Below are 24,365 nucleotides of genomic sequence, written 5' to 3'. Positions count from 1 at the left end.
CAGGACTTGTCCCTCCCAGGGCTAGTAGACTTTGATCTACCACCAACTGATCGTGGATACTGTTTGTGACAGCCCTTAACATATCTGAAGACTTATCAGGTGCCTCCTCACTGGTCTTGTCTCAAGACTAAACATGTCCGATTTTATTTTGTGGGTTTTTTTGCTTTGTTTTTTGATGTCTTCCTCCTTGCTCAGGTTTTCTAAACTGTTTATCATTTCTGATGCTCTCCTCTGGACTCTCTCTTCATTAGTCCACATCTTACCTACTGCGTGGTGCCCAAAACTACACACTGTACTTCAGCCTCACCACTAACAAGCACAGCAGAATAGTTACCTCGATGGTTGTACATACCAGTCGCTCATTAAGATATCCCGGAGTGATAGTAGACTTTTTCACAAATCCATCATAGTATAGATTCATAGTCAATTTGTGGTCCATTGCCCCTAGACCCCCTTCAGCAGTCTCACTATCTATCTTATATCCAGCTTTGCACAAGGTAAGAACTCTATTCTGGTTCTGAATTACAAAAGCCGACTAGTCATAGGCATTCAGCTTATTGGGAGAAAAGAGTTAAACGTGTGATCCTGTTTGACTCTCTATTAAGAGAAGACCATAAAGAGAACATGTCACCTTTCCACACAGGCCTCCAACTGAAGAGCTCAAAGTAAATATTTGCTAAGTTCACAATCCTCCCAGCCTCCTAGGGCCTGCATGTTGGGTTTCTGAACAAAGTGCTGGTCGTAAGCCTGGTTCAAGGAAGAGTTCTTAGCCACACAGTCTAGTAGATCTCTGACCATTCAGAAGGTTGGCTGCAGTCAGTTTTTCTCCTGTCTTCTTCCTTCTTCTAATCACAGGCAGTGCTAGAAAGCTTTGGAAGTCATAAAAATCCTCTCCTTTTCACATATCTTCCCTAAAAGCTACAGGGAGGGAGGAACCAATACACTATGCCTCTGGTCTCTTTTAGGCAAGCTGTTTAAACTCTCTGGGTAAAGTAATGCAGGAAACAAAAAAAAAAATAGGCCTCAGGCCAGAAGAGACCATTAAATCTTCTGCCCTGACCTCATATATATCACAAGCCAGAAAACAACAGAACAGAAGAGAACCTCACTTACACAGGGAATGGGTATTTAATGTGTGCAACATTTTTATTTACACTATATAGACCAGTCCTTGAATAAAAATAGCTGAACAGCATACAGAAAGTTCTCTTTCAGGCACTTCAGTCTAAACACCAACTTCTTCATGCCCAGAAAGCAACTCTGCCTCAAGGACTGACTCTAGTTTGTGATTAAAGGAGTGAGTTACCTTTTTGTGTTTACAGAATTTCCCTCAAAGAAATTGCATCACAAAACAAACACACACAAGTATTTCCTCTAACACTGAACAGCACTCTCATGTTCAGAAAAAAAAAAAATCATTGGACTCTTGGTAGTATACCTCCTGGTGTCTCCCTTTTGTGGAAGTTCCATGTGGCAAGTCTCAGGAGATGGAAATGAAACTAGAATCCTTGCTCCTTCCTGAGATTTTCTTAAGGGACACCTCTTGTTGCAGCAAATACTGCAATTACTGGTGCAGAAAGTAACATTGTAAGGCTGTGTATGTAGATGTTCTCAGTACAGAGTATCAAAGGTAAGGAGGAAAACTAGGGCCATGTAGTCAGCTATCTTTGATTTACTACCATCAACTGCTCCATGAATCACGGACAGAAATTGCTACATCTGAGGTTTGGGAACTTTGGGATCCTCGTTTGCAAACAAAAACAAAATAAAACAAAAACCACACCTCACTGCTAGGAATCCATTCCCAAAATGTGTGAATTCTTCATATGGGTTGGCCGTATTCTCCTGTTCAGTCACACTAGAAATCCCAGGTATCAGAGAGGTAGCTGAATTAGTCTGTATCTTCGAAAACAAGACGTCCTGTGGCACCTTATAGACGAACAGATATCTTGGAGCATAAGCAGGTCTTTGATCATGAAAGCTTATGCTCCAAAATCTCTGTTCGTCTATATGGTGCCACTAGAAATACCAGTCTTTGAGCTGTTCCTAGTATATATTAAGCGGCACTGAACTGTAAGGTCTCACATCACCCAGTAAAATGGGTTTGAGACAAAGAGTGATTCCATTGGGATAGCCTACTTACTTAGGTACTTACATTATCACCATCTTCATGAGGTAGGGAAGTTTTCTAGTCATGCTATAGATAGGGGACTGAGACGGAAAGTGATTAAGTGACTTACCTGAACTCAGACGGGAAGCCTATGGCAGAGCTGGGAATTAAACCAAGTCTTCCACGTGGCAGTTCAGTGACTTAACACAATTTTAATTCCCTCTCTGAGCTAAGCCTCCATCTCCTGCTCAGATGCTCTGGGGAAACTAATGAAGTGGCTGCTTGAGACAATGCCTTTGGGAAGGTCAGGCCCCATGACTTCCAGTTAACTTTCTTTGACCCTTAAGTTAGAAGCATGATCCAGGGAAGAAATCCAATGCGACTGCATCTATGGACTGTTCTCGGGTTGGGACATGAGTTTACATTTGTAAGGTTCTATCTCAACATATGAACCTGTGGCCTTTTCAGACCACTTTGATCAAACAGACAGGGAATTTTTTCTTTCCCTTATCTCCACCTTGCTTCAGATCCTTCCTTTTCCAAGAAGCCATCAGCCAAACTGCAGTAAGAGTCAGCTCCTAGGGGAACATAAAACCAGCTTTCAGATTTCTGAATCAGTCCAATCAGAGACAGCAGAGTTCAGCATCTTAGCTGAGTATTAATGCAATATGCCAGGTAGGAATGAAGGATGAGAATAACACCAGTAACGTATGACCAGTCTGTCACATGCAGAACTTCTACCTTAGGTAATCACAAACTGGAAAATTCAAAAAATTCATCTGTCTTGTCTTGATTTTTGTTTATTTTTTGCATTTCACTCAGTAAAATATTGGAAACAGACTAGTCAGTCTCACTTTTGGGGCTCATTCTAGCACAATGCTGAGTGTCTGAGCTGAAGATGCTACAGGGGATATTCACCTGCCCTCTGTCAGAATTAGAGAGCTGTGACAAATTGGTATTAACTTTGGGATCTGAAAACTCTCTGAGACCAGCGTATGAAAGCTAGGTGGTTAAATTGCCTGATAGTCCCTCTGCCCCCTGAATTAGAAAAACCTTAAAAACTATTTTCTGCTGGAAAACCTATTTAATGAAAGCATTTTAGCATGTAGTTTGTATGAAATAGTCTGTACACAGAGTCACTAGTCTTTATAGTTCGAACTACTACTCCTTTCAGCCAGCGAATCACTCCTATTCCTATCCCACAGCCTGGGCGCATGAGGAGTTGAAAGCCTGCAGATTGGGTTTGTACTCAGAATGGCTCTGCCTTGAATCTGCTGCCACTGCTTCTTGGACTCCTGCTACCATAAGTATGCATACTTCAGCACAGGAGTCACACCCTCAGGTTCATAGTGCAGGAGACATAGCCGAAGACAAGCAGAGGACAGGCCAAGTTTCTTTGGTCAGATCTATTCACTTGAGCAGAAACGCTGAACACTTCAGCCTCTGAACACTAAGCGGCACATCTTCCTTCAAACTCAAATCAATCAGTTGTAATAGCACTACTCAGAAATTGGCAGAAAAAGACAAACCCGAAAAGCAACAGAGAGAGGAAAAGGTGCAAAAGGTTGCTTTTCTTTACCAACAACTCAAACCTCCACCTGCCTTGGAGGCTGCTGTCTCAAGTTAAATGCACCTGCACTCTTGCCACTAGCAGAATGGAGCCAGCCTGCAGCTTGAGGATGAAGCCTGCCTACGGAGATGCTCTGGTGCAGAAGTGGCAGCCTGGGGAGCTGGAAACCCTGAGCTGTTGTGCTCAGGCTGACAGAGACAAGAACAGGAAGATACTTAAGGCACTGGCACCCTGCCCACTCCTATGGTAGCTTCAGGCCATTAGCTCCCTTCCAATCTTTGCAGCACCTAAGTATGAGTATCTGGGCTGCCAACCACATTAGGAGCTGGCTGTCTGCCTGCTCAAATTTCTCAAAATCCCAGCGGTCTCAGCTTTCCAGGACTGAATCTTTCCAACCAATGTGAACTCTGGAGATGTCATAACAAACGGAAAAAGAGCAGTCTAACTCCTATTATCTCTGTCAGTACAGGTCAGAATGGCACCAAAAAGAGAGGCTTGCCTGGTCAGATGCCTGTTCTGCGACTTCTTGCAGGACTGCTACACATGCAGCCACACACAGTAGAAGACTTAACACAGCTCTTAACTAAAGATGTGGTCAGTGGAAAAGACAAACGAAGTAGTCCTTATGAAGCACTTCAGTGATACCAGCATCCTGCTGTCATCACACCATGGTTACTCCTCACACTTTTCCTGTGTACACAGTGATGACCTTGGTTTTGTTCCAGTTCTATGATGACTCTATTGTTACCTCCAGGATACCTTATAAACACCTGCAATAAGGTTTGTATTTGTGTTACCAATTACACTGAGTCATCATGCTTAGCTTCTGGAATTAACCATTGATCCCTTTGTAATGCCAAGGAAATACTGTACTAACACTGCTCCGGAAGTCTGCCAGTAAGTCCCCATAATTCCACTGGAACGAGCAAATCTCCACTCCTTTGCCAGTGGTTTGACACTTGGTAAAAGATATGTCTTAATTTACACTAGGAAAATATGTACACCTTTTTTTCTACACCGCCATTGTTTGGCCCATGCTACCAATGATGAATAGTGTGGATAAAACAAAAGGTGTTTTTACTACTGTGTTGCGTGACCTGCTCCAAGCAGGTCTAAATGAAATGGTGGTTATAATAGCCATGGTGTGCAGTAGGACCCCCGAAGTGCTGCCACTTGAGCAACTGTCTGGGACTTGCATGAAACTGCTGTAGTAGAAAAAGTCTATTAGGCTAGAACACTTTAAAAAACAACTGCCAATTACACCTCAAATCTACATATAAACCAGAAACAGGCTACTTAACCAGCCAACGATCTCAGAGCTGAACACAACTCAACCACAAGAGAACTCTTGATCCAGCAGGGTCAGAGCCCTGATCCTCTGAATGAGGACTAAAAATGCATTGGATCAGAACACTAAGACTTTGCTCTAAACAGTGTGAATGACCTACCCCACATTCACCTTTAAAAACATGTTTCCATCTAGATGGAGAACTGCAAGTTAGATAAGGTCACAATGCAGAAGTCTGAAAATACACCATTGAAATGTTATGGCATGTCCCCGAGCAGAGAGGCAGTATCTCCTTTGGTGCAGAGCTGGTGTGGCTGCACAAATGGAATGCTACACAGAGTTCTTAGGAAACAGAATGCCACAAGAGTCTTTTTTTTTTTTTTTTTTAAAGAAACAAAATAATGAGAAGCCAGAATCATAAGAAAAAAAAAACAAACAGGAGTTAAGTGATGTAATCTGGTGGAGCATTTCAGCCATCTAGTGGCTACAAACACTGACACCTCGGTCCTAAGGCAATCCGTTCCCAAACCACTCACATACGCAACTTGGTTCACTTGGTTTGATTCCCCTGAGCAAACGTAAAGGCTGAAATGTTGATGACAAGCCCCACTCCAGCTTCCTTCTGTAACACCACCACAAGGATTTCTTATGGGAATATGATATAGCCAAGAAGAAAACAAAGAGCCTCTTTCTTCTCTACAGCTAACTGCCAAGTTACGGTCAGCTGGACTTTTTCCAGCTAGTCAATTGAATGACAAGCCCTGACTACACCAAACCCTCTGACTAGTCTATTAAAAATATCAACTGAATAAGAGACAGTCTGTCAGGAATGAAAGATATGCTAGAACATATCAAATATTATTTAACTTTTCTTCAGAAGTTCAACCAAACAAAGTACTAGATGCTCCAAGGGACATCTGACTCTGTCCCTGAAGCTCAGACCATGACCTATGATAGTTGTTCACAGGGTCCTCAGCTAAGGAAAACTATTCACATCTCCTTCGAAAGAGAACAACCTACCTAACCCTTGAAACAAATTTAGCAAAAGGTGTTTAGACAATTATTCATTATTTGTATTATCATAGTGCTCAGGAGTCCTAGTCCTGGAACCTGTTCTGCAAAGCATGGCACAAAGAGAAAAAAAAAGACTGCAAGCTTTTTGGAGAAGGGCCTCTAAGTGTAAGACAAGAGACAACAGATGAAGTAGACAAACAAAGGAGCAAAACAAAACAGGCTGGTCAGCCTGATAGGCTACGGTCTCAGCACACCAGCAGCCACGTATGCCATTTCAGGATATGATGGTTTGTTTGTTTTTGTTTTTTTTTTTTAAAGGTATACTGGAAAAGGAGAATTTTAATGAGGGCTTTGAAAAAGAACAATGAAAAGGCTTTGCAGGTGTTTACCAGGCACTGCTCTCAAGTGGGAGGGGCAGAACAGGGCAAAGCACAAAGAGGCTTGTTGGAAAATGTAACGTGATCAATAGCAGCTGGTATTATGGGCTGACTGGAGGTGAGAGTTGATCTGCGGGCAGTGGGTGAGAGAACAGGAAGAGTGAGAAACCATGAAGGGCCTTGAAAGTGACCACGAACAGCTTACTAACCATCATAGGGGTAGCCGTGTAAGTCTTTATCTGCAAAAACAACAAGAAGTCCTGTGATACCTTATAGACTAATAGATATTCTGAAGCATAAGCTTTCATGGACAAAGGCCTGCTTTGTCAGATGCAATGTCACAATGATCAGAACAGAGAACACCCAGGGAATGCTAACAAGCTTGCAACTGCCAACCAGTTTCTGATCCCAGTTTCCCAGGCAAAACACATTGTATTGACAATGGGATCCAACAGAACCCAACCTCCACTGCTGTTGTTGACACTTCATACATCAGTACTCAGGTAAGACTCAGCACAGAGAAAGCTCTAGTAGTATAAATGGATAGTGACTTCCTTACGGCAGACAGAGCCCAAACTTCAGTGACCATACACTCAACCTCTCATTAGCATTCAATGTGGTTGATTGGGATTTGCTGGTGACCTGCATCTAAAATACACTGTGAACAAATAGTTGAGCACCAAAAAGGATTTCAATAACACCTTTTAACAGGTCATGGGTGATAGGAAATTACTGCAGAAGCACTAGTGTAGAACTCCATCAGAATTATTCCAGAATTATTCCTCGTTTTCAACATGTACATGGAAAATGAATTTGTGTCACCAATATGCTGATAACCATCACCATCATAGAGATAACAGAGATATCCAGAATAAAAATAAATGAAGCTCAATCCAAGGAACCAGAAATCACACTAGCAGGACAAAAGAAACACTTAGCCTGGCTTGCCAACAGCCTAAGCACGCTCTATACCGGGGACCTTCTGTATCTGGGTTTCAAAATAAGTACCTAGGGCAAAAACGGGTGGGTTGTTGTTAAGAGAGCACACACAGATAATACTAAGAACCAGATACTCGTAAGTAACATCTCTTCTTTCTTTAACATGGTTTCTGCACATGATCAGAGCCTAATTACCAGCTGATCATCCAGAGTTTGATTTAGCACACCTGGTAGAGATGCATTAAACTGAACCCACAGTGCTCCTGCACTGGCACACCTGTCCCTCAGTAAGACAGCATGGAAGCCCGAATTGAGCTGCACTGACTCCAGCTACATCATTAATAATGTGTACTTTAATTGCATACCTTAATTTGACCTTCCCGCCCTACAATAATCCTTTTTGATAGCACTACAAAGAAGTGACAATCCAAAACTGATTTCTAAAAGTTACACAAAGTTTAGATAAATTCTTAGGGCCTTATTCCACGCCTGTTGAAGCTGAACATTGCAGGCACCCTGTAGATCAGCACTCACAGTACACAGAGCTTTGAAAGCAGCATAAAAGACTTCAGAGATCACCTGACAGCCCACAGCTTTATGTGGGCTTATCTATATTTACAGCCAAATCACTACTGCTGCAATCGATGCAGCAGTATCAATTTAGCAGGTCTGGTGAAGACAAGAAGAGTCAATGGCAAAGTGCTCTCTTGTAGACAGCTGTACTATATATTCCTGAGAGATGGAAGGTCAGCCAGTAACTTACATAAAGGAAGTGGTATAACTTAAGTCTGACTTACAGCTGTAGTGACACATGGCTTCTCTGATTTTCCACCAATGATGAATTATGCTGACTGGAGGCCTCTGAAATGGCCACTACAAATAGGCTACATCAACACTATGCACCAGAAGAATCATTCCTCTGTCTGTGGCCATGCTAACTCTCAACAAGCTAGTATGAGGATATGGAACAATACACCCCCGGATGGGAAACTTAGCCTTGCTGAGTACAAACTAATCTAAAACCTCCACTTTGTGAGGTATTTCCCAGCAACTGAGAAGCTCAAAAACTTTGAGGAACAGGCATAGTTCTCCATAGTGAGTCCACATTTGAAACATCACTTGCTGCCACCTAATATTGCAACGACCTCATCCTCTGTCAAAAAACAGACAGACCGCATCAGTGGAAACAGCCAGGCACTCAGCTGGTTGAGGAAAATTTCACACATACCAGAAGAGTCTCTTTCAAGAGTCCATACATTTCAGCTTTGTAAGAAAGCCTTGGTTCATGCTGAAGTGTGATAGCCCTGAAGAAGGCTATATTTCCTGGGGTTTTATTTTTAGGCATAAGGAGAGAAAGAAGAATGCAATGGTTAACAGTTAAAGACAAGGCTTAGTAGACTGTGTAAAACTACGCCCAGGACTAAAAGATGCCCTTAATCACAAGCTCCTAATGGAACCTCAGCAGGAATGTGAACCACCAGAAGCTGTACCCCTTTTGTCTCAAGAGCTTCTTAAGTGAGCTGGTAAGCACATTCTGGATGGTGCCCAGGCTGACATGGAACTGACATAAAGCAAGAAACTTCTATGTCTCCTCTGGATCCAAAAGATCTCCACTTGTTCTTCTGGAAAGGAATGAGCATACTGCAGAAGACAGGTGAATACTGGCAACAAGGCACCTGCACTGTCCCCACATGAGGAAGGGCCAGTTAAGATCCAGGAACTGTCAATATTGGGCTGGCTGAAGGCAACTCTGAAATGATGGAAACCATAACAGACTCACCCACTTACTCGTGTGTATGGTAATGTTCCTCTGTGCAAAAAATGTCTCCTCTACAAAAAAACTGCTTCTTTTAACCTTTATGCTTAGAGCCCTGCACAGATACAAAATTGGTATCTGTCTGCAAAAGTGATTTGCTGATACAGATACCCAGGGATATCTGCAAATCTGCAAGGTTCCAGATGCAAAATTTGTATCCACTTTGATATCCACAAAAATGAGCTGTGGATGCCTACAACCACAGATGCACATATCCACACACTGGCGTGGCTTGAGAGCAGAGGAGAGCAGTAAACGCCTGGCCCACCTCAGACTCTAAGCCAAAGAGACATTGTCAGAATGACGCTAGGATGGAAAGCTGCTTGGTGTTAAGATGTAACTTCAAATAAACCGCACAGCCTGGTACCTATCTGAGCTAAGGCTTTTAAGTCTCTTAAAATGGAACCACAGAATCATAGAACAACAGAGCTGGAAGGAGACCTAAAAAAAGCCATCAAGTCCAGCCCCCTGCTCTAAGCAGGACCAAACCCATCAGATCAGCCCCACCATCGCTTTGTCGAGGCGAGACTAACACCTCCAGGGATGGAGACTCCACTACTTCCCTGGATAAACCATTCTAATGCTTTACCACCCTCCTAGTGAAAAAGTTTTGCCTAATGTTCAACCTGGACCTTTCCAACTGCAACTTGAGACCATCGTTCCATGTTCTGCCATCCGTGACCACTGTGAACAGCCTCTCTCCAGCCTCTTTGCAACCTCCCTTTAGTAAATTGAAGGCTGTTATCAAGTCCCCTCTCAGTCTTCTCTTCTGCAGACTAAACAGTCCCAATTCCCTCAACCTTTCTTCATAAGTCATATGCTCCAGCCCCCTAATTATTTTGGTCGCCCTCCACTGGACCCTCTCCAGTGTATCCACATCGTTTCTATAATTGGGGGCCCAGAACTGGACACAGTACTCCAGATGCGGCCTCACCAAAGCCGAATAAAGAGGAATAATCACTTCTCTGGATGTACTGGCAATGCTCCTCTTGATGTAACCTAATATGCCATTAGCTTTCCTGATTACAACGGCACACCACTGACTCACATCCAGCTTCTCGTCCACTACAACTCCCAGGTCCTTTTCTGCAAACTACTACCGAGCCAGTCGGACCCCAGCCTGCAACAATGCTTGGGATTCTTCCGGCCCAAGTGCAGGACTCTGCACTTGTCCTTATTGAACATCAATGACATTTCTTGCAGCCCAGTATTCCAATTTGTCTAAGTCAGCCTGGACCCTGTCCCTACCCTCCAGCATATCTACCTCTCCCCCTAGCTTAGTGTCATCCGCAAACTTGCTGAGGGTGCAAACCAACCTCCCCAACACCAGAAAAGCCCTTGAAAATTCCAACTTGGAATTGGATCAAAGCGTCAGTTGCTCCAATCCAGGGGCCTTGGAAGCTCATTGTAGCCAACAGTACATTTGTATTGGAATAAGACCCTGGCGGGACAGATCAGTGGGTCTGGATCATATGGAGGCAAGAATGCCAAATGTAATGCCTATAGATGCCAGTCAGAATCTGATGGACAGAACTGAACCTGTGAACTCTGGAGTTTAGCGCACGAAACTCCACCACAGGAGCGAAAAGCCAGCAGGCTCTCAGTTAAGGCTGCAGAGGAGACTCATTCTTTCCCTATGTGAGCGGTCTAATTGCCACGGCACAGGACAGTGACCCACACCCAGAAGACGTGAGCATTGCACCAGGATGCCTGAGGCTTGAAAACACATCATTCCCTGAGGCACAATCATATACAACTAATTGCAGGAAGACAAAAGCATGAGCTCCAGATCAGATCACACAATATCCCAGAACTGTCAAGCTTGATAAACGAATTACATGAAGGGCTTACTCGCAACCCATAGATGGCAAAAGTGTCTGTCATTTAGCAACTAGAAGTCTGGTGAAAAACTACACTAGGATTCTGCACAGAGTAAAGGTCCTCACTCCTACTAGTAAATCATGAAAAAGAAGAGCTGGGCATGACATCATCTTGTCTATCCTCGGCTTTGAATGTTCAATGCCATCGTGAATCTCCCAAAGGCACTGCTTTTTAAAACGCTGCTGATCAATGGGGCTGGAGCACGGATGCATGCAGAAACTAGGAGTTTGCAGAGGTTCCCTCAGGGTATCTTTGAACAACACCACTGCATTGAAAAATAATCTACTTTTACTAAGCCAGCTCATGTCAACAGGCACATTAATAGGAATCCTCAGCTGACAATACAGCAGGATGCCCTCCAGTGACCATTTAGAAGGTAGGTGGGGAATCCTGGCACATAGTCTTAATCCGATTCTAGAGGCTCCTATTTCCCTTCTCCACCATCTGGCCCACTGCTGGTGGAGGTTGTAGACCCTCAAGCCTCACAGGCAAGAGTCAGGCAAGCCGGGGCAGATTCAGCCCTCAGACTTTCCCTGGTGGGAGCAGGAAGTGGCTCCAGGCTCTGCACACCACAGCTGCCTCTCTCCTTCCTCCAGCTGGGGTGACAAGAGAGCAGTACTGCCTGGAAAGGCTCTTCCCCCACTCACTGAGTGGCTACAATTCTAGGCAATCAGAGCATCAGAAGGCAGTTTCCTTCTGCATCCAACCTCCATCCTGGAACCCACACCTCCTCCATTAACATCGCAGAAGAGTAACCCTTGACCACTTACCAAATTCTTGAATAGCCCTCATCAAAAATTACTGCCCAGCCCGATCTATGTTAAGGCCCCTATGGGTATAGTTACAGTAGTGTCTTTTTTTTAAAAATCACTAGTGACAAAACTCTTGTGGAATAAGTTTGACACATGCTGAATGTTTAACAGGTGAGCCAGGAATTTCAGCTGGCACTGACTTGCTGTATCACCTTGGGCAAGTCCATTAGGGAAAAGGTTTTCAAAGGCGGCAGCTGACCACATAGAGCACACAGACCTTTGGAATCAACTTTAGTGCTTCATAAGGTTAATGCTAGCAACAAGCTAGTTATGCATTTGGCAGACACTGGCTCAGTCACTTTTGCTCAAAAGAAGGCACTCCCAGGGTGCTGAGGATGGAGTCGGATCAAGCTGGGAAGAGGTACTCCAGAAACAAGCAGGAGATTTATTCTCTGAAGGAATATGGAAGAGGGACGGCATACTAACCGTATGGAGGTGGCCAACTAACTGCACAGAGTAGTTTATCTTTTATTTAGTTTATTATTCAACTATTTAGCAGTAAATATTTATGTTCCTTAAAAAGACAAGAAGCAGAGGAAGAGGAACAGAAATTCATGCAAACAGGGATCACAGCAGCCTCTGCTCTCTATTGCTTCTCTTCAGTTTGTGCACACCCAGTTCTTGGATACACTTCTAAGGCATTAGCTTTCCCTTATCCATCCCTCAGGTTTTTAAAAATCAAGTGTGATTCTGAAGGTAAAAACAAAAACAAAAAAAACCACAATGGCAGCACAAGCACACATGGGCTTTCTAAATTCTAAATATTAAGTTCTCCTAGCCCCAGATATCCCTTCCCCTCTGCCCTGAACTCCCTCCCCTTCCCGGAACCTGTGCCACTGCTCCCTATATTGTCATATCATCCAATACTGTTAAGTTTGGCGGAATTCCCTTTTACTTAAAAAATAATTTTAGAGATAATATTCGTGTATTTTAAAGCATTTTTAGTCAATAAAACTTTCACCATTATGCAAAATTATAACATTTAAGCTTTTTACTTGTATTAATTTAATTTTACAGTTGCAGGAAATCACAGGGGTCAGAATTATTTAATGACACCAGATGATGACATTAAAAAAAGTTAATTCTTTATAACCATTACACCAACGGTATACTTCGGTATGTGATGGTCACAAAGTAAATATCCTTAAATCAAACTCTAGTTAGTTCTCAAGCAACATTCTTCCTACTTTACCTATTTATAAATTTCAAATATCTATTTTTTTCCTTTGTGTGTATGGTTAAATCAATATTCCTTAGTAAAAAAATCAAATCCTATGGCTTATTGTTTTATTTTGTGCTAAAGACCCTGTCTTTCCAACTGCACTCTGAGAATGTACAGTGCCAAAATACTTCACTATGATTTGGCATTTCTTCATCCAACATAGCAAGGACTCTGGCTCTGACACATCGCCATAACATTCTAGTTGAAAACCACCAGGCAGAGAGTAACAAGTTTTAAAAGCTAGCACTTCCTATTTATTCTGGCTCAGAAACACAGAATCCCCTCTTAGGCAGGTATGGCTATGTCAGTCTAAATGCAAAGTCTGGGCTTGAATCAGAACCAAGGAAGAAACCACACATCCTCCTGACAGGGATGCTACAAATAAAGTAGAGAGATTAACATTGGACACAGCCAATAAACTACATTATATGCTATGCAATGGGACCTCAGGTGCTCTGTATCCCAAATGGAAAAGGCAAAATATCCAGTACAGATGCAAGGCAATCTGGGAAAGGGAATGAAGGTGGAGGTGCAGTCAGCCTTTCACTTCTATTCTGAATCACTTCTCCTATGGATGTTTTTAAAAAGAATTCACATTAAAATCACACTGAAAACATCCCATCACGTATGCCCCAAGGACCAGAGCAGGCAACTCACTGATCCCTCTGCACCTGAAGTGAACTAAGCCTATGTCTAGACTGTACCAACTCAGCGGCTTTAATCTGTGTTCAAAATAGCACAGCTATTTTGAGCGCAGTATTCCAGTTCCACTACCCCTTGTCATGGGAGAGAGAGTGGAAATCTCAAAATAGGCGTTTATTTTAAACTTTGGTGCCATCCAAATGGCACCAAATTTGAAATAAGGTAGCTCAAAAATAATTCACAATGTGCGTTAGGCAAATTGTGTAAATTATTTTGAGGTAGATATGCAGGCTAGATGTGGCCTAAGGCACTAGTACACACTCTGAATTCCACCTTCCTATTATTTGATACATCTCACCCTCTGAGCCGCTGTATTCAATTTACAAACATTGTCCTTCTGAACAGGAATTCCGGCTATTCCTCCAAAGCAGACAGATACCTTTCTGGCAGGGGCACTGCAAGCTGCTTTAAGGCAGGAGGAAAGTTGACCAATCTCCTCCACACCTGACAGGTACAACAAGCTAAGCATGGAGATAGACGGCCATGTGTAAGTGTGATCTGAAATCAGAAAGACAATAATTTTGCTTCTGGGGGATTTGCAAAAAAAGGAGCCCAAAATGTCTTCATCCAACAAAAATATGTTTTTATTCTGCTTCATTATTACATTCAGAATTCAAGTTTCCTTTGTCCTGCGTTTCTTGGAAGGCCTATAAACAGATGAACAACTAAGGGGATGGTGCCAACTCTAGCATTAAGTGACACCTGAGCAGAGTACAGTGGAAAAGATTTTTATTCAATTTAAAGCTCCCTTGTCAGGTAACTGAGTTAAATCAGAAAAGCTGGAAGAACAACTCTTAGTTTCAACACCTCTTCTTTCAATTAGGGACAGAGAAACTCTCCACTTACAGTACCTGAATCCTCCCTTGTACAAAGACAGTGAACACTGGTGTGGCTATTCCCAAACTAATCTTGCATTTTGGGAGCTTTATGCACCTTACAGACAAACAAGGGAACAGGCCCTATTTCCCCTTTTTCAAGACAAATAATATCACTGCCTGTTCCATAATTCCAGACCATTTCCACTGCTTCCTTTATTGTCCATTTAGAGTCAGCTCTCAGGCAATGGACCTGGACTTGGTTCTGTCTGTGAAGTGCCTACTGCACTGTGGGCACTGTGTTGCAAATGAGCACTCCCAACAGACCTAGAGGAGACGTGAGAATAAGCGTGCCAGGGCATGTTTCCCTGTCCCACAGGAGTACGAGAGAAACAGTCCAGCCACTCTGGCACAAAGTTCCCAGGCACTCCTTTCCTCCCTGCCCCACAACAGACTAGCAGCTCTAATCTCCCCACATGGCCCAGGCCTTTCCATCATATCCATGGACAGAGATACATTCTGTAGATGTCGAATCCTACGTGAAGAAAGGTAAAAAATCCTCACATCATAGGGCTTAGAGAAGTACAGCTTTGCTCCTGACAATGTGAGTAGAGCACAGAAAAGGAATGAAGTGAGTGGGGGTGGAAAAATAACAGAAAGGGATCCTCACTTTCTTGTGGGAGGCACGCATTGAAAAAGTGAGGTAACCTCAGTTATCACCCCACCCACATACACGCCCTCACATGCACACAGGTAAGGAAGGAAGGAAGGAAGGAAGGAAAAGAAGGGAGGCAGGTGTAAAGGAGAGCTTTGCAAAGGTTTAGCAGGAGTTGCACCTCTGGGAATGGATTTGATGTCAAGTGTCAGCAAGTAAATTGCTATTGGCTTCTCAATAAGCAGCACTAGTGAGCTAAGTGTTTCCCTGTGTTGTGCAGGCTCTCTCGGACTCAATACAGCAGTATTGACAGCACAATCACACAGTAATCCAAGTTCCACTAATATCTCAGCACTTCCTCATTGAAAATACACATTCTGCTTGGACATCAGCCCATTAGCCTGGGCTAGAATTATAATCATCCCCCAGCCCACTAGGATATGTAACTGGTATTACCCTCAAACTGTCAGGCATAGTCAAAGAAACAATCACAGACAAAGACCTTCTCTCCCAACAATAAATCACAGTAGAAGCAAAAAGCAAGCAAAAGTCTTTATGGATAAAATCTCAGCCACTGCTAAACAGAATTGATATTTCCTTGCTAGACAATAAAATACAGGTTCAAACTGCAGAAATTTGCTGTCCTCTTAACTTTACCCCACTTTGCTGTGTTAGATCTACCTTAGGCTGTAGCCTTCTTGGGGTAGAGGCCTGCACTTTCACTCACCTGGAAAGCTCCACTGAGGTTCACTGTGATTAGAGCGCTTAAAAAGTAGCCACCCTTAATGATACAGGCTAATCAGAACACTCTACAAGGAAAGCAGAACAGTTCAGGGCAACACCGCACACCATTCCCCCCCAGCTCCACACTGGCATCTTGGGACCATCATGGGAAAGAAACAGCTTCATACTCCCCATAGCCAGATGCTCCCATGAGCTGGGGCTCAGTGGCACCGCCTAAGGCTAGGCTCTCACCCAGTGTAGTTAGTGTCTGCTGATTTGTCCAGTAGCTCCAGCTTCCTTCCTCACACAACACACTGTGTAATGGTGGCAAAAGAATGGCAGGTTACTATCGTACACTAATGCCAGGACCTCCAGCTGTGCAGGGTTTCACAATCCAACACTTCAGCCTGATGTAAGGAAAGTGCTAGCTGGCAGGACACAGGAAGCCCTAGCACAGGGTCAGATCACAAGGAGGGTTTTCTCAGAGTCAAACCCTGCCAGTTTCCAGCAGTAAACCAGATCCATCCTCACATCAGACTAGCTCCAGGATTAGGAAGGCAAGGTCAGATAATCTTCTGCTGCAAAGAGGGGGCATTATCCTGTGTGGAAGGAGATGAAGAATGGATATATGGTTAGGAAAAGGTTAATTCTGTCCCAGCCTGCGATCTGATAAATAGCTCTGCAGAAAGCAGGTTCTCTCACTTGGAGATATGATGTCACTAACCTTTATTGATCCTCAATCAGAGAATTTTGCTTATCTCTCTCCTGTGATATGCTGCCCTCCTGTACTCAGCTAGTGTTTAATACACTGCTGGGTGTCTGGCACTCTTCACTGCTCAACATTACCCCACCGCTAGGCCACCAGGGGCAATATTTTACAGCTGTGCTCACACAAATCACTTGCAAGATGGACACACATGCACCCCACACTATTCCTTTGTCTTTTTCTGCACAGCGTCATTCTAGATCCCTCATGCATGGTTCTATTTAAGAACTTAATGCAAATTATAAGAGAAAAGTGAACAGTGTAAGACTGATCACATTAAGTCTAAGACCTTTTAGCACAGTACTTGAAGCCTATTTTTAAACCAGATACCCAATAACTACTCTTCTACAATTCCTGAAATTAAATTTAATCCTAATTTCCCATTTATGTGGAAGTTAAAACAAATTAATATGTGAAGTAGTAGAGTAATAATAAGTGACTAATTTTCAATGGGTCAATAAATTAACAGTGAGTCTCCACAAAGTTACATACGAAGACTAGTGTTTTTTAGATATAGTAGTGCTCCTGGAAGAAGTGAACAGTGAATCAGTGTTCACAGCTGCAAGGTGACACACTTTAGAAGAATTTGTATGAACCACTCATACACATTGCTGGGTTTTTAATTAACTATGGACTCTCAGGAAAGATCTGGGTATTATTGTATACAACTCAATGAAAACCTCTGCTGTACATGCAGCTGTGGCCAGAATGGTAAAGAAAATGTTAGGATAGAAAATATTAGGGTTATAGTGGCATTATAAACTATCACTTGGAATGCAGCGTTCAGCTCTGGTCATCCTACCTGAAACAGAGTGTAGCACAGACAAAGGATAAAAACCGTTGGAGGTTTAGATGGGCATCTATGTGAAGAAAGGAGTAAAAAACAGACCGTTTAGCAAGAGGATAACTAAGAGGAAACATGATAGATGTATGAAAAAATGATTGTTAGAGAGTAAGGATGTAAAATCCCATTTAACGAATGGGTTCAATGTTAAATTTAACTGATGAACTGATTTAACGATGGGAGGAGGGACAGCTGGGGCCACTTAGCATGCCCCTGTCATGGACAGAGACTGCTCCAGCTGGCCCAGAGAGCCCCCAGTCTGCAATGCTGCGGGGGCTGCTGCAGACCAGGGCTGCTCCAGGCATGTTGGACTTCCCCCTGGCTGTGGTGGGCCATGTGGGGCTGGAGCAACCCTATGTCAGCACTGAGCTAGGAGGCTGTTTCAGCCCCCACCAGTTAATTGTAACTGATAACTCTCATCCACTTAAGGTCAGGCTTACTGGTTAAACATTAATATCCCTATTAGAAAGGATTAAGAAGTGCACCTATCTCATACTACAAAATTTAGTGGATGTTCAATCAAATAGAAAGAGCACAATATAATTGCCTTATGAAAAGCACAACCCTCTCTGAATCCAAGAAATGAGGAGGAATAAAAAAAAAAAAAGTATAAGACTTTGCATTAGGCAGGATAAAATATTTTTAAAGGATATATAAACCTTCCCACTTCAGAGCATAAGTCCACACCAAAATGCTGAGAGTTAGGAAAACACTTCTTCTTGAGTAGGTTACTCCACAGCTGTTTACAATGATGTCCTTGCATCTGCCTCCAAAGCTCCAGGAATGTGCCAGTCAGAAACAGCACATCAGATTACATGAAGTTCCAGTCTGACAATTCAGACATTCCAAGACCTTTTCTAAACTTGAAAAAACATTAAAGCCATTTTGAACCACATTCTTTGAAGTAGCACATCTCCCCCAGCCCCAACCTGTAGTGATAAGACAGAAATATTGTCCAAATCATCAATGGAGGGTGCGTGCACGCGTACGCGCGCACACACACACACACACAAATTAAACCTAGACGCCTCCCAAAACCTGAAAGAAGTTTAAATCACAGAAAGCCTATATTAGGGAAATAAGTTGATTTCAGATACGCAATTCTAGCTACGGCATTTGCGTAGCTAGAATCAACCTATCAGTATCAACTTATTTCCCTAGAGAAGACACAGCATCTATTCTCTCGCATCAACCTCCCTTACGCCACGCAATATCATGGAGTACAGGGGTTGAATGTGGAGCCCAGAGAGATCAATTTGGCCGCCTCTTCACCAGACATGCAAAATCAAACCCCAGAAGATTGATCTGATCAGAGTCAGTCTTCTGATTAAAAGCTTCTGAGGGCTTGCCTATTCTAAGCAGGCCAACGTCTTATTAGGCAGAAGTTATGGCAAGGACCAGACCACAAGACAAAGCATATCCAACAGAATCAAAGAAAAATGACATGCACAAGATTTTATTTTCATTAATAACACTCTTCTCCAGCCTTAGTAATGAATGAGTTGAAGGAAGACAGGTAAGAGAAGCCTCTCGGGTTTGTTCTCCTACTTCTCCTTCTTCTCTTCTACCATGCAACCACTCTGACTCTGTCTTCCCTCCAGTCATACTGCACCCAAGTGTGGGGACGAAAAGAAGGGGCGCAAATCATGCTTCATGCTGTGGACCAGCTTCGATCAGTCAAAATATTTTTAGACAGTTCGAGGCTTGTGATATATTTTCAGCACAACAGAAGGAAACAAAAAACAGTGCATAATATTCAGGGTACCTTTTCACTACCTCAGAATGAACACGCACTATTTGGGTAACCCCCCCTCCAACCCAGCGCTCCATCTGTTTGGCTTTGTCAGCGATGACTTCACCAGATTTGGATTTATCAGAGACATGCTGTTCGCAGACAATGCTGCTGTAGTGTCTCACACAGAAGACCAGCTTCAAAAACTGCTGGATCAGTTCTCCAAAGCGTGCAAGGACTTTGGGCTTACCATCAGCCGAAAGAAGACAAACGTACTCGGTCAGGATGTTGCTGAATCCCCATCAATCAGCACTGACAACTATACGTTAGAGGTCGTCCACGAGTTCGTGTACCTCGGGTCCACCATCACTGACACCCTGTCGTTGGACACTGAGCTAAATAGGAGGATCGGAAAAGCAGCCACAACTCTGTCCAGACTCAGCAAGACAGTGTGGAATAACAACAAGCTGTACACTCACACCAAAATGCAAGTCTACAGAGCCTGCATCCTCAGCACCCTCCTTTATGGCAGCGAGACTTGGACCCTGTATGCCCGCCAGGAAAAGAGGCTGAACGTCTTCCACTTGCGCTGCCTCAGGCGCATCCTTGGAATATCATGGAAGGACAGAGTGACCAACACCGCCGTCCTCGAGCAAGTTGGAATCCCAACCATGCACACCCTCCTCAGGCAGCGTTGACTCCGCTGGCTTGGCCACATCCACAGGATGAACGATGGAAGGATTCCAAAAGACATCATGTATGGTGAGCTAGCCTCTGGCAAAAGACCTCCCGGACGCCCCCAGTTGCGCTACAAAGATGTCTGCAAGAGAGACCTCAGAGAGGTAGACATCGAGCTGGACAACTGGGAAGAACTAGCAGACAACCACAGCAGATGGAGGCAGGGGTTACACAAGGGCCTTCAGAAGGGCAAGATGAGGATCAGACAGCTAGCAGAGGAGAAGCGAGCACACAGAAAGCACACTAAGGACTTGCCAGACGCCCACCACATCTGCAAGAGATGCCGCAAGGACTGTCACTCTCGTGTGGGTCTTCATAGTCACAGTAGACGCTGTAAATGAAGTCCTCAATTGAAACTATAAAGGGCACAATCCATAGTCTATGGAGACTGAAGGATACCTAGTACTACTATTTGGGTAATGAACATTAACATTGCTACAACACAGAATTTTTAGTATGCAACTTCCAGTCTGTATTCACGCCAGGGCATCATCCCCAACAGATGTGAGCAGGAGTCAAATACCTTGCACACTACAAGGTACAAAGGAAAGCGATTCAGTCCACACATCTCAAAACTCTCAATGGCAGGCTCTGGCCAAACCACTTCCCTCTCCCCGGGCTCATCCACAGGATAAGATTTTCTTTCATTTCCCACCACTGCACTGCCACTGATTCTGCTTTAACAGAGACAGAAACCCTGGGAATCATCAGGTAAAAATGGTACTGCTGGCCTTCTCTGAGCAGAATCAGACAGCTGGGTGGTTAAAATTCTGGTGCCTTCCCTATGTGTGTGGGCCCCACTGTTTCTACTAGCACTGGAAATACAGCTGTTGAAAATTTGAAGAAAACCTTAGGCTTTGTCTACAATCCCAATTTAGGGACAAAACTTTTGTAGTCCACAAGTGCTTAAAAAAAAAAACAAACACCCAAAGGACAATTTTTTGTAGTTGCAAGTAGCAGTGTAAATGCCCCGTTGTCAATACTGTAGAAGTCTTCTGTCAACAATACGATTGCCATGTGCAGGAGACAGAAGTATTTTGTCAAAAGCATTTACACTGCCTGATTTTCAGCAACATGGCTGTGTAGTGTAGACAAGCCTCAGGGAAGAGAGTAGTGTTTGAGTTTCAATGCCCTGTTTTCCCCCTAGTCACCCTGTGACCCCACTGCAGCACTGTGGCTGTTCGTGAGGATCCTCATAAGATCGTAGAATCATAGAATCTTAACCTTATGAGGATCCTCATGAACAGCCACAGTCTATACCCCAGGAATACCAGTCCTGGAACCTTTCCTTGCAACAAAGCCTGCTGCCAGCTTTGTCCACATATCTTCTCTGGAAATACCATCACTGGACCTAACCAGGTTATTGACAGAATCACGGGCACTTTCTCATGCTCCTCTACTAATATCATATATGCCATCATGTGCCAACAATGCCCAGATTCTTTGTATATTGGACAGACAAAGGGTTAATGGGCACACAACAGACATCAAAACACTCCAGATCCACAAACCAGTTAGTCAACATTTTAATGGAATGGGCCATTCTGTGAATGACTTAAGAGCATGCGTCTTACTGAAAAAAAATTTCGTACCGCTATTCAAAGGGAAACAGCCGAGCTGTCTTTTATATTCAAATTCGGCACATTAACATGTGGTTTGAACCGGGATGGGAATTTTCTGAGTCACTATAGGGGCTTGTCTGCATACTTGGCTTAATCTAATTCTTGACCCTCCTGCCACCCCTCCACTCTCTGATTTGCTCACCTTGATCATTTTTTTCTGATTTGTCCTACTTGATTACTATTTTTGGCTCTTTGTGCCTTAAATATTGAGTCTGTTTTGGTATGGCTATGGTCTGAAGAAGTGGGTCTGTCCCACAAAAGCTCACCTAATAAATTATTTTGCCAGTCTTTGAAGTGCTACTTGACTGCTTTTTCTTTACAGACATGTTTGTGTCCCAGGCTGGCAGAGACCTTACTTTTTCTTCCAACAGTGCAACCACACATTTCTACCAAGACATAGTTCATGCTATGCTCGCAAAGAGGGATTTCAGCCTCCACTGTACATGTCCCAATGTTGCCAACTCTTACGATTTTGTCATAAGTCTCATAATAATTATTCTCCTTAAAGCTCCAACACCTGGAATCAAGTAGATAGGAGATTATTTCAGCCTTCATTCCTACAGAAAAAAGTACATTTTTAGCCCTTATAGCTGTGGAGAAGAGCTTCAAAATGTGACTTCAGTGCAACCTTGGGGTCAACAAGCAAAAGGCAAATAAAACACCATACCTACTCACCTCATTTTAAAGCCCATCTCATTTTTGGTGAGCCTCAGTCATGATTTTTCAAAATCTGGGGTTGACAATATCAGCTCTCCTCTACACTGCCTGAAGCACCATAAACAGTATTGAGAATAGCATACACGTGCTGCTCCACCGTTTTACAAGAATTGGTGAGTAACTGCATTTTAATACAGATATGGAAATAGGAACTTAGCTTAGACACTGTGTGACCTCAGTCAAGACTAGAGCCTACATTTCCCAGTTCACACTAGACCATACTTTCCTTATGTAAGCAACCTGGTAGCACTTGGTACTAAATCAGCACCTGTGTCACACTTGCAGGCAATCATTAACAAAACAATAAAATTGAACACTGTTTGAGGAAGTCTCCTACAAGATCCTACCGCTTTGCACATCGGGGCACCCTTGGCACAAGACAGTCTGTGTCCCAAAGACAGCACCAAAGAAAGCATTTTTCCCTTTATTCTTTATTTATTGAATAGGTGCTGCTGGAGGTACAAACGCACTGAAGCCTGTGTAGGACAAGGGAAGGAATTATCCCTCCCATTGATTTTCGCTCTGGGGTATTAGAAAGAACATAGCATTTATCTGGAGATTTTTTCCCAAAGCCAACTGCAGACTTTCAAACAGAAACGAGACTTGAAAGGAGCTTATCGGACAAACGATCGGCTGAAACCATCATCACTGAGAGTGGGAGCCCTGGCAGGGAGCTCTATGATCCCATTGTTCCTCCTTGGGCATCTGAAAGCAACTGATATTGTTGCCCAACTTCAAACAAGCAGGCAAGAGAACACAGAGGGGGAGACCGACCAAACAGGGCACAAAAAAGGTTTTCTACATCACTTCTTTTCATTGTTCTGCCTCTTCTGGCAAGACCTGCAAAGTCCTACTCCCCAGAGCTGGGATCTTCCTTCCCATCATCACACCAAAACAATTGTTTCATAGCTCAACCTATACAAATTCTATCTCATGAAGGACACATCAGAGTGGGCAAAAGCAAGAGAAAAATACCTTAGACCTCTGCATAGACTGGAAGAGGATCCTGAACACAAGTGAAGATGCAGTCACATACATGTTTCTACATTTTTCTCCACTCAAACACTTGGGGAAATAATGTCCTATGAATAAATAGGATAAGAAAGCCACAACAAGAGAGAAATTTACTTAGGACTCCCTGACAGGCGAATGACAAATTCACTACTAAACTGAAGTCCAGGGCTCTTTATACTAATAAAATTCCTATGCAGAGGTAAATTCAAAAACTGATGTCTGCAGCACTGAGTTAGCCCCTACCTCACTCACCCAACACCTCAATTGCTTTCCTCCTGCCCCATCAACAGAATAGCTCAACAACACAATTCAAAAGCCCCATCTCCCTTTTGCTCTCTTTTCAGGGAAAGGGAAGGTTGTAATTGGCAAAGCAGGGGATTAAAAATATCGGCAGCCTCTAAGTAAGACTTTAATTTACTGGCAGATCAATAGCACTAGGGTTATATTGGCAAAATGTCTACAACTCTATTGACTCACGCAATTCCTCTTATCAATTTATCAGAAATCTGGAAGCCAGAAGATATTGTTTGAAGGAAAAAGGCAGGCAGGAGCTTGAGCATTTAGTATGTGTTGCCCAATAGGGTTCTCAACACTAAGCACTTTACAGCAGACGTATCTGCTGCAAAGGAGGCTATATATGAATGATATGATTATGAGTTAACTTGCTTCCTTGCATGTCACACTCAGCCTTTTCAAGTGGCTCCTTGTGCCTTAGACTTTTAACACAGAGATAGCTTCTAGAACAGAGATCACCTTTCAGCTAGCAGTCAGTATGATTCAAACCAGAGACTGTATCTGAAGAAGTGGGTCTGTCCCATGAAAGCTCACCACTGAATAAATTATTCCATTAGTCTTTAAAATGCCACATATCTGCTGGTTTGCTTCGCCGGAAATTTATATTTCATAAACTCCAGTCCCAAATTCAGGCTCCCTTGTTGTGTTTCACGCAGGTTCAGCTTCCTTAACAACTCACAAGATGACTTTAAGAGAATAGGACTTCACAGGGCC

General features: G+C 43.3%; 1 protein-coding gene across 10 annotated transcripts in view; it reads right to left on the bottom strand.

Moving 5' to 3' along the window:
* The window catches only part of ZFHX3 (zinc finger homeobox 3), a 327,850-nt gene that overhangs the window by 262,871 nt on the left and 40,614 nt on the right, over window positions 1-24,365 (bottom strand). Inside the window, exons 1-2 of one of the 10 annotated variants that reach the window (XM_075009158.1) lie at window positions 16,177-16,298; window positions 2,241-2,688 (exon numbers count right to left, since the gene is read on the bottom strand). The exons of 8 other annotated variants lie outside the window; for them this stretch is intronic. The gene's annotated coding sequence lies outside the window, so the exon portion shown is untranslated. Of the gene's footprint in view, window positions 1-2,240; window positions 2,689-16,176; window positions 16,299-24,365 lie in introns of those variants that run through there. One more of the 10 variants, XM_075009156.1, reaches the window with a different exon arrangement.

The sequence above is a fragment of the Carettochelys insculpta genome, chromosome 14 (genome assembly GCF_033958435.1).
Source record: "Carettochelys insculpta isolate YL-2023 chromosome 14, ASM3395843v1, whole genome shotgun sequence".
Classification (NCBI taxonomy): domain Eukaryota; kingdom Metazoa; phylum Chordata; order Testudines; family Carettochelyidae; genus Carettochelys; species Carettochelys insculpta.
The sequence above is the reverse complement of the archived record's forward strand: the minus strand, read 5'-3'. Positions and strand labels throughout refer to the sequence as shown.